We start from the raw sequence: 14,905 nt of genomic DNA, 5'->3' as shown, positions 1-14,905 counted from the left end.
GGACCATGATTCATAATATTATCTATATTTATACATATACAATTGACCCGTATTGTCTCGGATCATAGACGTCAAAGAGGCCGAATTGCAGCGAACCTCGAGTAATTCGGCGACTTCAATCCGCGCTTAAATTCTTCATATTATTTAATTTCTTTTTACTATATATATATATATATTTATTTATATATATACTTTAATCAGTAGGTACTTCCTTACGGGCGATCGAGACTGCGAATCGAAAAGAAACGACGAGACGCTTATCGAGGAAACGAAACTAGGTGTCTACGTTCGTCCCTTGCTCCTTAATTATTGCTTTCAAACTAGTGTAATATTTATTGTATCCTCTAAAGGCTGGTTCAGCGATCCTATCGCGGTGTCGTTGCAATTGTCGCGTGTTTACGATCCCGTCTGATTATGCGTTTATAGATCGGAGATCTAGCGCGAAGGCTTGCCTCTACAGGTTCGATAAAGCCAGGACGATCGTTCGGATATGGCCGGTCGTATGCTCCAAAAGAGAATCTCGTGGTTTCTTTTCGGTTCCCTGACAGCAACAGCAAAACAGCCAGCAGCGTGGCCCGTAAAAAGGTACCTTTACACCTTGACACTTAAACGGTAGTTTCACGATAACGGTCGAACGGTTCGGGAGTACACTAAAACGGGTACAGGCATTCTTTCTTTAAATAATTTGAAAGATCGCGTGAGATGTCGTTCGTGTGAGACATTTGCTTACTGCGTTCGGTGGACGACCTACTTAACGACGAGTGACTATCTAACCAACGCTACGTACAGATAACTCTTCAAGTTACACAACGTCGATACGCTTCCCCTGACCCCAGACACACCGAGAAAAATATCTTATGGCTTTGGTTCTATCGTCGATCTTCAACGTGATGCTCCCGACAGGCGAACAGGAGTCGTTCGAACAACCGAACAGAGATTTTAGATTCAGTTCAAGTTATTTCTCTGAAAGCTGGCTCACGAACGAATCTAACATTTCTATTCGCGAACGAAACCCCGTGTGACAGAGTTTGGGTAGGAATGCGTTCGTTAACCAAACAGAGACGATCAAACCGATTGAAACTCGCGATGGAAGGATCGATACATCTAGAGTTAAGCTCGACAGCGGCGGGAAAAAGGTGCATGGACTTAGTGACGACAACGGGGACTAATTATTTTGGACCGATATTGACATCACAAAGACAACAGCACGTCTACGACACATTTAATGACACCGTAACGAGCCTCGACGGAGCGCTATTAACGAAAAGCACGCCTTAAAAGCCTGCAGCCGATTCGAACGAACAATTGGCAGGTCACGCACACTCGTTCTATCGGCGACGAATCCCCAAGGCATTCGAATTGCCTTCCTTTGTCGTTACGTGTACTGCCTGCTCATGTGATCCCGTCCCATGTGAATGGAAAGCGATTTCTCAATCCTGCTGCAAACCAAACTCACAGTCTTCCAACCACTGTTAACGTTTAACCCTCAAGTTTAAACCAGTAATCATTGAAAATTTTTTAGAGTCCACTCGAGGGTTAAATCGTGCATGCATCGATCGACAGTTTAGAAAAATCCTTCTATTCTTCTATTGTTCTATTAAAAAATTCGTGAAAATAGGGTATGACAGAATCTTTTAAACAGACTCGTCCCCCCACTAACGTTCGGGCCACTCCCTCAAGGATCTTTTCCAAGTTGTCGAACTATACACACGCCTAACGGCGGCACAGAGCTGAAATGGGCAGAATCTAAAATTAGTTTGACACCAATTACCGGCGAATTATCGCTTAATGCCCGGATGGAAAATCGATTTATGGATACGACGAGAAACTTTCCTTCCGTTGGTTCGCGGCTTTTGACAAATTTCAACAGCTACGGTCAGGCACGAGTCGAATTAAAATACAATCAATGACCGTTTGATTTCATTTGGACCACTTGAACGATTCGTTAATTATCCAGAGCCGGACTTTCCACGAACCATCCTTCAATTATTTACACGATGCAAAATTAAAGATACATTTCTCGATACGTTGCACGCCGTTCAACGGCACTATCGCAACGCCGTAACACTTACATCTTACGATTAGTATTCTTCCGATCCACTACGAGCCTGCTCAATGTTGAAATTGGTACCTCGCTGACCTTCATACACCCAAATCGGACCAATCGTGTGCCCTACTCGACCATTCACACACTCCTCCATCACCGGGGAACAAACTTGTTCGTGGATATGACTCAACGATTTGATTTTTTCACGGAATCAACGAGCCTGCACACCGATACTTTCGTTTCTCTATACGATATTGTAAAATATGTCTTACGTGCTAGTTTCGCGTATATGTACAGACAGTCTACCGTAAGGAACCACTTCGTTTAGAAATAGAAACTTCCCCAGACGCGGAAAACAATGAGAAAACGCAAACTCTCGATTGATAAGTTTTTTTTTTACTAACAATGTTTGTTACAACTAGACTGCAGATGTTTAGGCACGTAAGATATGTATACATGCACGAAAAATATGATAAATATGCAAGTAATATGTACACTATACATTTATCGTTTTTAAATAAACTTACTTCTGGTTATAATAAATATAATTTGATATTTTTCACGAAATTTCAAATGAAACCGCGAAAGGAAATGTTCGGAATGATTCGATGCTCGGCTAAATGTTTGTTTCGTTCCTGGCGAGGTTCAGTTTTCGTTAAAAACGGCGAAAATAGTGGATCATCGTACAAATATTATGCAAACCGATGATAATGCAAATTCGAACGATAACACGTTTCACGGTGACATTTGCGCGCCTCGAAGTTCCACTGCCACGTATACGCGATTTTGCTGTTTCAGTTTCAATGTTATCGTCTAATCAATTTATTACGTTTGTTCGGATCTTACGTTTATTATTATATCTCTACACTTCGTTATGATAATATTCCTAGAATCTAATGCTCCTGGCTACCGAATCTCGTGTTCCACGATCGATGGTTCAACGAATTTAATTCACCACGAGTTCTTGATACAAAAATGATTGCAACAAAAGCTATAGAAATTAATAAAATTGATACGATCTATAAGAAGAGTTTCTTCCCTCTTCCCTGTTTAAAAAAGCAGTTGGAAAATCGGCGTGAAACGTGCAATCAAAGTGTTAACTCCGTATTGACGCGAGCTTCCGTTGATTTTGCGTACACCAAGAACCTGTGATTACGGTTAACTGTTATTAGTTAAGTAAACGGACGTATGCATTATCGAGCGGATGGAATACGTGTTGCGAGAAATTATTAGTTGTACGCGCGGTTTACGCGCTTCGAACCACCTACCTGGAACAGTGTCATGTAACGATTCGTTTCTCGCGTGGAAACGCGACACGTTGCTCTCTAATTCTAAGCAACGGGCGTATCAGTACGTTTCCCCGACCATTTTAGAATCGGGATTTAACGGGAGATTACGATGGAAATAAAAATTACAGACTGTATATTACACATGTAACGAGCAACATAATCGTTTTACAACACGGATAGATTAGGAATAATCTCGAAACTAACACGGGACTGATAAGTGTTGTTTAAAACCACTCGTTTGTGCTTTTGCAGCATCGGCAGACGATGTATCGTTGTGGTAAAAATATGATTGTTCCGTGCACACGGTACGAATTTAGACGCAGCAACAATTTATAGATGAGCCAAGGTCGTGCATTTTCACATAGAGCCGCTCCTCTCCGCTGATCTATTTCGGTGGTTTTGCGAGAATTTATCGCCCGACACCAGCACTCGTCATTACACTCTTTCCAATACACCGACGCCATCGATTCGAATTTACGATACACACCAACGCTTCCATCATTGCAACTACGCGTTTTCGGGTCAGCCACGGTTGCAACATTGCCTCCGATGAACGTCGATAAAAATGTACCAACCAACTTTAAGCTTTAATAAGCGCGACGATTAGGCTCGAACCCAAGCAGATTCGAATCCTAATCAGTTAGATTCCGGACACCCACCCCCCCCCCCCTCCTTTAAGTACTTCGAGGAACAAAAGCTACTTTCAAGTAGACTCGAACTTAAACGAGAAAGGTTCGAACCCTCTACGAGTACTTTGAAAAACAAAACCGAGCGTACTCGAACCCTGACCAAGTAGGTTAAAAACTTTTATCTTTGCCAGCTCTAAAATTGTAATAGAAAATTAGACTGAAAGATACTTTAATTAGAAAGTATATTTGTAAAAAACGTTGATTCGTTAAAAAGTAATATTCCCATTGATTTGGTCCAGAAGAGTTCCGGAGTTTGAGAACCACTGTTCCACACATCCTGCCTAATCACGGTATCGATATAGATCACGGAAGGCCAGGACTTAGCACCTGATACCTGGTGGTATTAGTGCGATCGGTATTGATCAAAGATAACTTACACACCGGCCTCAATGGATATTCATAAGTAGCCACGATTGCAATTCCAACTTGCATTTACATTAATCGCAACGAGACGCGTTTTTTTTTCGCCGTTTGAAAGCTCATTAACGTGTATACTTCGAATTTGAAAGTTGAAACGCATTTATTTTCTCGCGCAGACACTTTATGGTCGCAAAAAAAACCGTATATCCGACACTTCTATCATCGGAGGCTGACAACAGACCCTGCAATTGCAGCGGAATAACACTAGTCAGCGACTTATGTAACATTCGATGCATTTGTTTTCCTTTTAGAAGCGTACAATATCTCGCGTTTGGCAAACGAGCGCGTAAAAACAATATTACGATTCTCGTGTTAAAACTTCGCGAGAGAATGTAATGGTTTCCGGGGAGTTTTTGCCCGATCGTTATGTAAAAATGATTTACTGAATCGATTCTTACGGAATAAGAACATTTTCAGTGTCCACGTTCATTGATAGAGACTTGTTAAAAACGGAGGTAACTTTCAGCGCTGAATCCTTCAATTAGAAAGTTAAAGGTTCTATCTTTTCGCGCCGGGAACGGAGCACAGTAAAATTTAATCACGCGAAAAGTGAACTCTAAATGGCGCGCACCTTTCTCGTCCTTTCCTACTATAGAAAAAGAAGAGATACTCTGTCGCGCTTTTATTAAAGAGCATGAACGAAGTTATGGGAACCGTGAGCCATTTAAAAAAATTAAAATTCGCGAAGGAATACAAAGAAAAAAAAACATACGTTGCTCCCAAGGCGCGTCGTAATTCTTCGTGCATGTAATATACGAGAGAAAAAAAGAAGCTTCGTGCACCGTTCGAGAATAAAAAAAGAAAATCGAATAACGGAGAGAGGATGAAAGGGAGTAGCAGTGATAAATACTTGACATGGTTTCGACAGAGGTACGAAAGTAAAATCAGTAATCGGAATGACATTTAAATTATACAATCTTTACAATAGGATTTATTTTAAATTAATATTTACAAAAAATGAGATTGGTATGTTCATTAATCAAATTCGTAACTCATCGAGTACTAGATCAGATAATACAAGTCCGTTCTCAAAGTGTCTACATATACATCGTATAGGAATCGTAATCGGCTACAATTTACAAACATAATGATCACAAGGCGAGAAAAAATGTCTCGTTTTACAATACTCCTCATGTAAAATAGTGGTAATATTCATTTCTCGCCCCACCCCCTGCTCTTTCTTTCGAAATTTTCTCGTATGCTCGCGAGGAGACGAATACTTCAACTCGTATGTACTTTGGTGCAACAATTCGATCGACGAACGATTCGTATTCACCGTTGTATCCTCAAACGCCGCTGATCTGACACACACAAACGCGCTTAACCCGTTGCTCTTCAAAGCTTGCCATTAGGTTTCGTTCCAGCAGCTCCAATTACACGCCCTGATCGCCGTATTACTTCGCGACAATTACTCTCGCATAATTTTCAATGCATTTTCATTTTCCTACGTTCCAGTACACGTAGAACAACCGATTATTAATATTTTACATTGTAGATTCAACACAAAGTTGTACAGTTCTTTGACAAGAAAATGATTTCCTTTTCCATTAAAAAAATTACCAAAACGCTGAGAAGAGTATCTTTGAAAATATAAATATTAAGAGAAATTAACTTGTTCAGAACTTGCATCTGTTTGCAACTTGGAGCTGTGGATCGAGTTATGCGAAATCGTGCAGAGTGCAAAGGATCAAATTTCATCGTAACGCGCGGATAAACGAATCATTTTGGCCGATCCAAGATCATTTTTACTATCTACACCTTCCGCCCGACGTGTCGAAATCAAAACGTAAAATTCGAGATCGATATCACACGATTATCGATCGAATTTCTAACGGGAGCCACGGGCGCAACAAATTGTCTTTTCTACGACGAGTCGTAGGCGTCGACGACTTCCGGTTGTAACAATAAATCGCACGACACTCAACACGGGTCAACGACTACACAACAATCACCACAAACTTGCTAAAATTGTTACGTCCGTGGCTTCTGTGCCACGCAGAAAACTCGAGTGTTTTTTTTTTAATTTACTAGAGGCTACAGACACGAAGATTTGACAACCAAGTTATTTATCTTTTGAAATTTTTAATTACATAAGAAATTTGCCCTACTTTGTATTGGCGTTCAATCCAAGTTGTACAAGAATCCCTCACACTGTTGTAATTATCGTTTAACACTAAACCTGTCACGACCAATTCTTCGGTCTACGAACGCGTATTAAAAATAGTAAAACTTTGGACGCGTGTAATTCCGAAACTACTAGAGCTTTATTCAAAATTCAACCGCCGTTAGAAGGGGTAAACCTTCCCCTTTAAAATTGCTTTTTGGTTTTTGTCGATCGGACTTTCCGTTTTCGAGATATCGTAATTTATGTAAAGGGGTAATTTTTTCCAATTTGACTATCTCTGTCTTTGTCTGACGCGTCGCGCTGGACCTCTCTCTCTCGCGCACGTGACTGGTGACCGAGTGGTCGCGTGACCTAGTTACTACAAGTCACGTGCGGTCAACGACCTTGACAAGGCCGTAGTAAGAAAGTTCATTGATCTCGCGGATGTAAACAAAGGCTTCGGTCTCATCCGATCGACTTGAAATTAAAATCCTCATATCTCCGGAACTAATTGAGCTACCGACTCGCACGAGCGCTCATTTTAAAGGGCATTTTATCCTCTAACCGATGACTATACCAACTACTATAATTTCTGCTTCCTTCTATGTTTATTTTTAGATTTACTTTGACGTTACATGCCTAAAAATGTTTCAGCGATGAAGTGGCGGTAGGTTTAGCGTTAAGCACTCGCGTCAGCGACATTTGTACAAATTATTGTACGGAAACCGATTACGTCTGTAGCCCCCGATACAGAGAATATTTCCAACCGGTTGCTGAACGATCACACGCGTTCCAACTAGGGCTCAGACTATTCGAAAACGTTATAGGTATTCGAGTGCCACAAATAAACTTCGTATATCATTATTCAAATAAGAAAGTATTCATAAATATGCACTAATTGAATAATTCAGATACTTGGTGTTGCATTTAAATATTATGCCTTGTCATCTGCCAATTAATTATGCATACGAATAAATCGTTGGCGGTTAGTAAAACCGATGATTCTTAGAAGATAATCAATTAATCTACATGTATATAAGCATATACAAATACATTAACCGTGTCTCGTTCTTATAATATAGGAGAGTATGAATAACCTGCGTCGCTTCAACGACTACATATATTTCGATCGATAACACAAATCACTTTTGTTACGTCAAATTCTATTTTATCGCGGCACGCATTGCTCGTTTTACATTCCCCTAAATTTAAACTCAATTCCAGTTTCTTTCTCTAGAAATTTTCCAATTTTCTAATATTATTTCTTTTAATATTACGTTGTTTTTAGTCGCCTTTCAATCGTGTACCGAATGAAACGATAATTTGGTCTGTAAAGGGTTAAGAATGATCTTGATTCGTGATCTACAACACGCCATTCGAATACAAGCATCCAAATAAAAGCAGTTCCAGCCCTAGTTCCAACCTGCACAAACTGTACACCATTTACAGATTACTGTTATCGTCGACAGCTGTGCAAATTATTGTACGAAAAATCGGTAGCGTCCCCGATAATGCAACTAAACGGGGCCAGAATTTCGAAACCTCGATTACCTGGCGGCGAAGAAGTAATCGTGCGCGATCGTTAACTTTCGCTTCGAGGAAAAACAAAATGCCTTGATCGATTCGCGTTGCAAGCCCCCCGGTTTCACCAAATTACCATCGAGGGAAGAATTTCTCGGGGCAAGATCTGAATATCGTTGATAACGTATCGGCGGACAAGACAGGTGAACGACACTCTCTCGTACACATACACGCGACCAAGGAAAATCAATAGAACCGCGTCTATCCGGCGTCGCAGCGTTTCGAAATTTTCGACCATGAAAGGGACACGCATTTTTATTTTTTACGCTGTCTAAAATCGTACTGGATGGAGGGTGTACGTGTGTTCGAGTCGTTTGACGCGAGTGTGCGCGCATTGACACGGAACTGCGAATCGAGGAAGTAATCCCAACAGAGATTATTGTCGATGACACTATGGGGGGGGAAACGCCAGGTCAGTGATTCGGGGACACACGCTAGGAAGAAGGGAACAGCCAAAGAAGAGAAATTCCACCAGCAAAGAGGTTGCTCGAAACGAACGAATGCTGGCATACGAAGAAGTATGGGAGTGGACGGATGCATGGAGCACCAAGTATTAAAAAAAGAGAGATGTTTGGATCTTTCAGATGTAAAACTCGAGCAAACTGCCACCTCGACGGACGAAGTTGGATTTACAGAAAATGCAATTTTCTTACCGTGTCTGGTTTTCGATTAAATATCAAGGGAATTCGATATTCTAGGGTGTTTCTATTAAAAAGTCAAAGGTTGGAGACTACGCGTACAGTCTCTCGTGTAAATGGTAACACGCAGCATTCTGCTGTTATAAACGAGACCTGTCGGGTGGTTGATAATCGCGTTAACCCTTTGTATAAGCAGAATGGAAACGTAATCGATCACAGGCGATTATTTAGTGCTGAACGTCGAGAATGAGGAACATGGAGATTCTTCGTTAAAGCTAAAATAATAAAAAGCAGAACATCTCGACTTCTCCGGGTCGCTTAAGATAAACAGAGATATCGTTTATGTATTCAATATGTTCTCGACTAGTTTACGGGGGAAATGAAGAATTCTGTGACCTAGCCACACGACCACAAATTGGATTATTCTTTCCAACTATAGAGATTCCACCGATACATGCGAGAACGTTAACGTTCGATAACACGTGTGACATAACCAGACGATCCAACTATAAGGTCGTGCTAATTAATTTTCGTACAACGTTCCTAATTAATTTTCACGGAAGCAGTTAATCAATAGACCCCAAATAATCCTCGATCCCTGGAATCCAACGTATTTTTACCTTCGTGAAAACCATTTTCGAGACTTTATCTTCCGGTTACGTCACCGTGTTCGTTAACGATCGAGACTCGTATCCGGTACACCTTACCAACGAAAAAAAAAATAAAAAGAACAGCGAATAATTGCGTTCGAACCACTGTGCCACTGCAGACGCTATCACGAAAGCAATCTTCCATTCTACCAGCACTTGGTTTACACAGATGTAAATATCTCGGACAATCGGTTTACTCGTACGCCCATAAATTACACGAACAGTAAAACACTCGCAAACGTTATCATCCTTCTCAAACTCTTACCGACTACGACGCTCGAAAAAACGTATCTCAATATGAACGAAACAAAAATTGGGAAATTTTAATTCTAAAGAAACTACAATGCAAAAAGATACGAATTATTATATTTATATGAGTGTTTATATGTTTTTTCGAGCGTTGCACCAGTTTGATTGGTTCACCCTTAAAATCGGAAGGTCTTGGACGGTGTACGTAATTCCCTAGATACGCGTTACAGCTATTCCAAGTTCCCTTAATATCCCGTCGCGACTAGAATTAGCTACGATAAAGAATTCCTTTCGTTTTAGTATTACGTACCCTTACTTAATATATTGTACATATTCGTTTACACCTGTATGCATGTAAGAACACAGAAACGAGATAAAACCGATGGTTCGTATTTGTCTTAACAGAGATTCTCGATTCGTCTGAAATAAATTAATTTTTCGAATTACTTCTAGCGCCAAATCTATTCCTGTTCAGCTGTCTGAACGTGTCCATTGATTATCCTGTTCTAAGCAATGAATTTTCAAAAAAACACAGAAGAGAAATTAGAAGATATTAGCGAGAATTAGAACGAAAGCTTTGATCTCAGACACGCTTACAGGAGGCGAAGCAGATCGACTAAACATCACAGATCACCCTTTCGAAGAATTGCTTCTTACACTAGAAATTAGAGAGCTATTACGGTTATGGAAATTAATCATGCTTCCAAACAGTGCTGGCGCGATGGACAAACATTTCTCAGCGTTTAAACCTACGAATACGAAAGCAACACAAACGTGGAACATTCTTTCGATTAAAGAACGACGAGCTTGGAAAGTGGATTAAACTAGGTCGATTATTATAGACAATTGCAGGTATTATTGTTCGAAAAATGTACACTAAAAGAAACTATTGAAAGGACTTTGAAAACGATCGAACTTTCGTGGATGAAAATTGTAAAATTGGCATTGTTTGCCAATGTAAATGATCGTTGCAGCGTTCCTTCGAGATTCTCTGTAATTATGAAAGGAAAGGTGGACGCGAAGATGAGAAACGAATTTTTAATGCAAACCAGCGGAACGCAGAAACGTTGGAACAAAGTCGAGGAGGATTATAACGAGACGCGTCGGTGTGTGGGTATAAATACGTATGCCACGTTCAAGTACAACATCGAGGCGAGCCACGATGAATTGTTTCATTTGCATTGGCCGATTACTCTCGGAAAGTCGAAGCATTTAAGTACATGTACGTACGTTCATCGAACTATGTGCGGGCACACGGCTATCGAGCACGCGTGGTTTCGTTCATTAACCGATTACCATTTCCAATCGGGCAGCCTTCGATTATTTCATACCTACGTAAGCCACTCTGTGCTCGGTTGAATCGACAACGTTCGAAATCCTCCAAAACCATCAGGTCGTCCCATAAGTTTGATATCCACGAATTGAGAATAAAATTTTTAATTTGATGGAAAAGAAATGGAAATTTGTCGGTTCGGGGGATTTTAGAAATTTTCGAATAAGTACATCGAATGTTTGTGGTATTGAGAAGATGTTCGAAGCATGATTCGATAATGAACTAGAAGACTGTCTGCTCCAACGTTCCATGTCGGATCTTCGTCGTAATTGATTTACCGCTAGATGACTCGAGGAACTAGTAGACGTCGCAGAGCGGTATGCAAAGTATCGATGGATCGATCAACGCTAAAACGCACGAGAGCCAATATCGAAAGCTAATGCATAATTACAACAGTCGTTCGATATAGTGTCGCATCTGGGGACCAGATACGACGGTGATACGACGGATTCTACAGGCTAACTACGGTCACATTCGTAGCCATCGCTCGAGCCAAAGGATACATGATCGACTCTTGGACTTGGAAACCAAGACATCGGATAGAATATCAATTTCAACGAGGCGTAACACTCTCGTCGATTTCCCTATCGAATTCAACTAAATTTGATCGCAATCTCGATTAACCTTTGTACAACGAAATAACGAGAACAATAATAAGTTTTCTCTCTAATACGTTCTCAACATATCTTACATATTAACATCAAACTAGATAAGAATTTTAGATACGTTCGTCACACGGTTTCAGATTAGAAACTAAAAAAAGAAAGAAACAATTCTAATTACAAAAAAAAAACAGACTCGATGCCCGATAGAGATCATGATCCTCCTTATGGGTATAAAAAAATGTTCTGCTCGAAGACCAACGAGGACCATGATTACTTCTCGTATGTACAAACAAAATTATACAGCAAAGTACACGGTACTTTGATCCAAAAACTTCGCTCTCTCCGAAAAATTATTCTAAGGGAAAGAATCGGAAAATAACACGATTCTTTTCTGTTTCTCATCGAAAAAGCTCTATCTAAAAAATCTTAAACGCGCGTAGAAGTGAAACTTAACGACGATATCCTTTTTTGTCGCCGCGTTTGGGAAAGATTAACGAGGCCAGCGAAACGACTTCGATTGGCGACGAAAAATAAAAAATCCTGTGGGCGGGCTGAGCGTTCAATGAATGCAGCCAGCCTTCAGAGGTCGAGGCATTGTGTACGCGAAAGCAACGAACTTCATCAAGGCTAACTACTTTGTATAGTAACGAGCATGAAAGGCTCGTCTACCTGCATTTCGTCGATCTGGACGCGTCTACGTTTCGAGCCAAAATCAGAGGAATCTGGTCGCGACAGACGATATTGCCTCGAGACACGCGTTCGATCATCGAACACAAACAATCTGCATTCAATTAAAACATAGCTAACTCAGCTTACGGAATTTGATTAGAATTTAAATAAAAGTGCAGATTTATTCGAAGGAAGTAGAACTTAGAGAGTTAGAGTACGTCGCTACGTGTGTTCACTATCAAATATATTTAGCTATAATTTAATGAAATATCTAACACGATATGTCGGTCGCGATACGTGAATGATAGTACAGGGACGCGAATGTTGGCCCTTTATTGCATGAATTTCATTTTCCAACGACTCCAAAAAGAAATTATTTCCTCGACACCTACGGATCTACCCTTTTTCTCGATCGTTCGAGCAGCGAATTTAAACTGGAGGAGTTTCAATGTTGCTGGAACGGAACTCGTACGATCGAGCCGCGTTCGAGATCGCGATAGTCGCTATTTAAGTTGCATCACCGTACTAAAATTACGCGATACGTAAATGGAGAGTGTTCGACAGATGGAAAACGACGTTACAATTGCATCGAACCGTCTGCCGTCGTAATTTTACGACGCGTACTTCTCGCGAGAGTAATTGTTTCCTTATCAGCACGCATCGAAAGCGGTTACACCCTCGCGAAACTCGTTATCTCTTACGTATTTCGACGACAATGAAAAGAACGATGAAATAACAGATGAAAAGATATTCTGCGTCCATCGAAAACCAGGAAAATTGATTAAATTGTTCCCACGATCGAGATTCAATTTAATATAAACGTTATTTGGTTCGAATTCGTCTACTTTTTATTACGATCAGACACGTGGAAAATAATAAAATTTCGTTCGCGATATCGATAAACTCGGAGCTTGATTAGACGATGAAACAAATTGAGAGATCGTATCGAATGCATCGTTTGAAAATAAAATTTCATAAATTAATAAAATGGCTCGTTCTAATCACCACGTCCATGTCCTAATTATTTTAGATTCTAGTAACACCAACGGGACAATTTCCACCGATAGACACTCGATGATAATCATTTTTATGAAGAAGAGAAAAGTAGTTCCGATTCGTGAACAAGGTCACAGCCTTCTTCGCTTAATATTATGTTTAAGAGAGACACTTAGACGAATATACAGAGACAGATAGATACTCCATAAGAGATTCTGATAAATTCAGTTGGCACTTTAGTGCAATATATCGGCGAACGAATCGCTAAACTACTCGACTATTCCTCGGACTAAAACCTTCAGAATTTTCCTGACTGTACTTTTTCTTATTTCCAATGAACGTTCGAACGATTATTCAAACGCGTTGTATCATTTAGAACAAATGGATCGGATAATAGTGCTCGAATAAAACGACTAAATTGAAAGAATTACCTACTAAAGCGCTTAAACAATTTCATTCCTTCGCTATTTCATTGTTTCTATACTTTTTAATAGAAAATACTCTCCGAGAAAATCTCTGTTTCTCGATAGGGCGAAGCTCATATTCAAAGATGTGGTTCTCGAAGTTTACATAGAAAATGTCTGACCCTGCAATCACGCATCAAGTAGAAGAATACCGTCATTTACCCGTCGCGTAACGTCGATAGAGAGAAAATATATATTTTTCTTTTTACAGCTACTGATTGCCGATTCCGCGCATTGTGTGTCGATCGTACCGATTCCCAAAAGCATAGATCGAACGATCCAGGTGAACTCGTGCAGAAATGACCGCGAGGATAAACCATTTGTTCGTTTTTTGCGAGTGCACAGCTCGTGTTTTGGGATAACGGGATTTAGTCTCGTCGTGAGTGACTCTCTACACGCGAGAACGAGCTGGCGATAACATCTGAGAAGCAGAAACACTATCGTGAGCACAGCCACAGATGAGGAACGTCGGCTGAATGGCCCGACGATTAATTTACTACCGATGGTCCTTCTTGCGCGCTCGATAACGCTGATCGTACGTGTCGATAGAAAAACAACCCTTCCCCACGAACAGATGTTCCTTACAATGTCAATTTTACACCCCAATTCCAGGGAGAAAAGGAAACGACCACGTTTCGTGTAAAATGGTCAATTACGATCATTTTTGGTGAATAAAATCGAAAGAAACAAACATTTCCTTTCGTCCCCAGAATGATCAAAACATCCTGTGAGAATCCTATGCAAAATCTTTTTATCGCGTGCTTGATTGTTAAGCGGATCTTCGTTCCATTGCAATTATAAACTTTCCTTTCTTCTTCGTTTAAGTACTGTGTCGGAGCTAAATAATTATGCAACGCGTGCACAACTTGGCTACTCGATCTGCGAAGAACAGAACGATGAAAGAAACTTTTCCTTGCTATACATGTAACCCGATATCAAAATGGCTTCATGAGGATTGCTCAAAGTCTACGATATGCATACTGTAACAATCGACTCTGAGAATGGAATGTTGGCTGATGAAACGATATCCATCAGACTGCCAACGGCGCTAACGCGGAGAAATTTAAATTGCCATCTTGGCAAAAAACACGTAATCGAAACAGAAGAAAAGGAAAATTTGACCTTATTTAACAACGAGAAGGACCTAGAAAATGATTTAGATGTAAGGTAA

At 40.3% G+C, this 14,905-nt stretch overlaps 1 protein-coding gene across 1 annotated transcript in view; it reads right to left on the bottom strand.

The window, feature by feature from the left end:
• LOC122402287 overlaps positions 1-14,905 on the bottom strand; it is a 684,713-nt gene that overhangs the window by 471,132 nt on the left and 198,676 nt on the right. The gene's annotated exons all lie outside the window — the stretch shown is intronic.

Source organism: Colletes gigas, unplaced genomic scaffold (genome assembly GCF_013123115.1).
Source record: "Colletes gigas isolate AHSC1104 unplaced genomic scaffold, ASM1312311v1 Colletes_gigas_Sc00034, whole genome shotgun sequence".
In the NCBI taxonomy this organism is placed as follows: Eukaryota; Metazoa; Arthropoda; class Insecta; order Hymenoptera; family Colletidae; genus Colletes; species Colletes gigas.
This window is presented reverse-complemented; position numbering and strand designations above follow the sequence as displayed.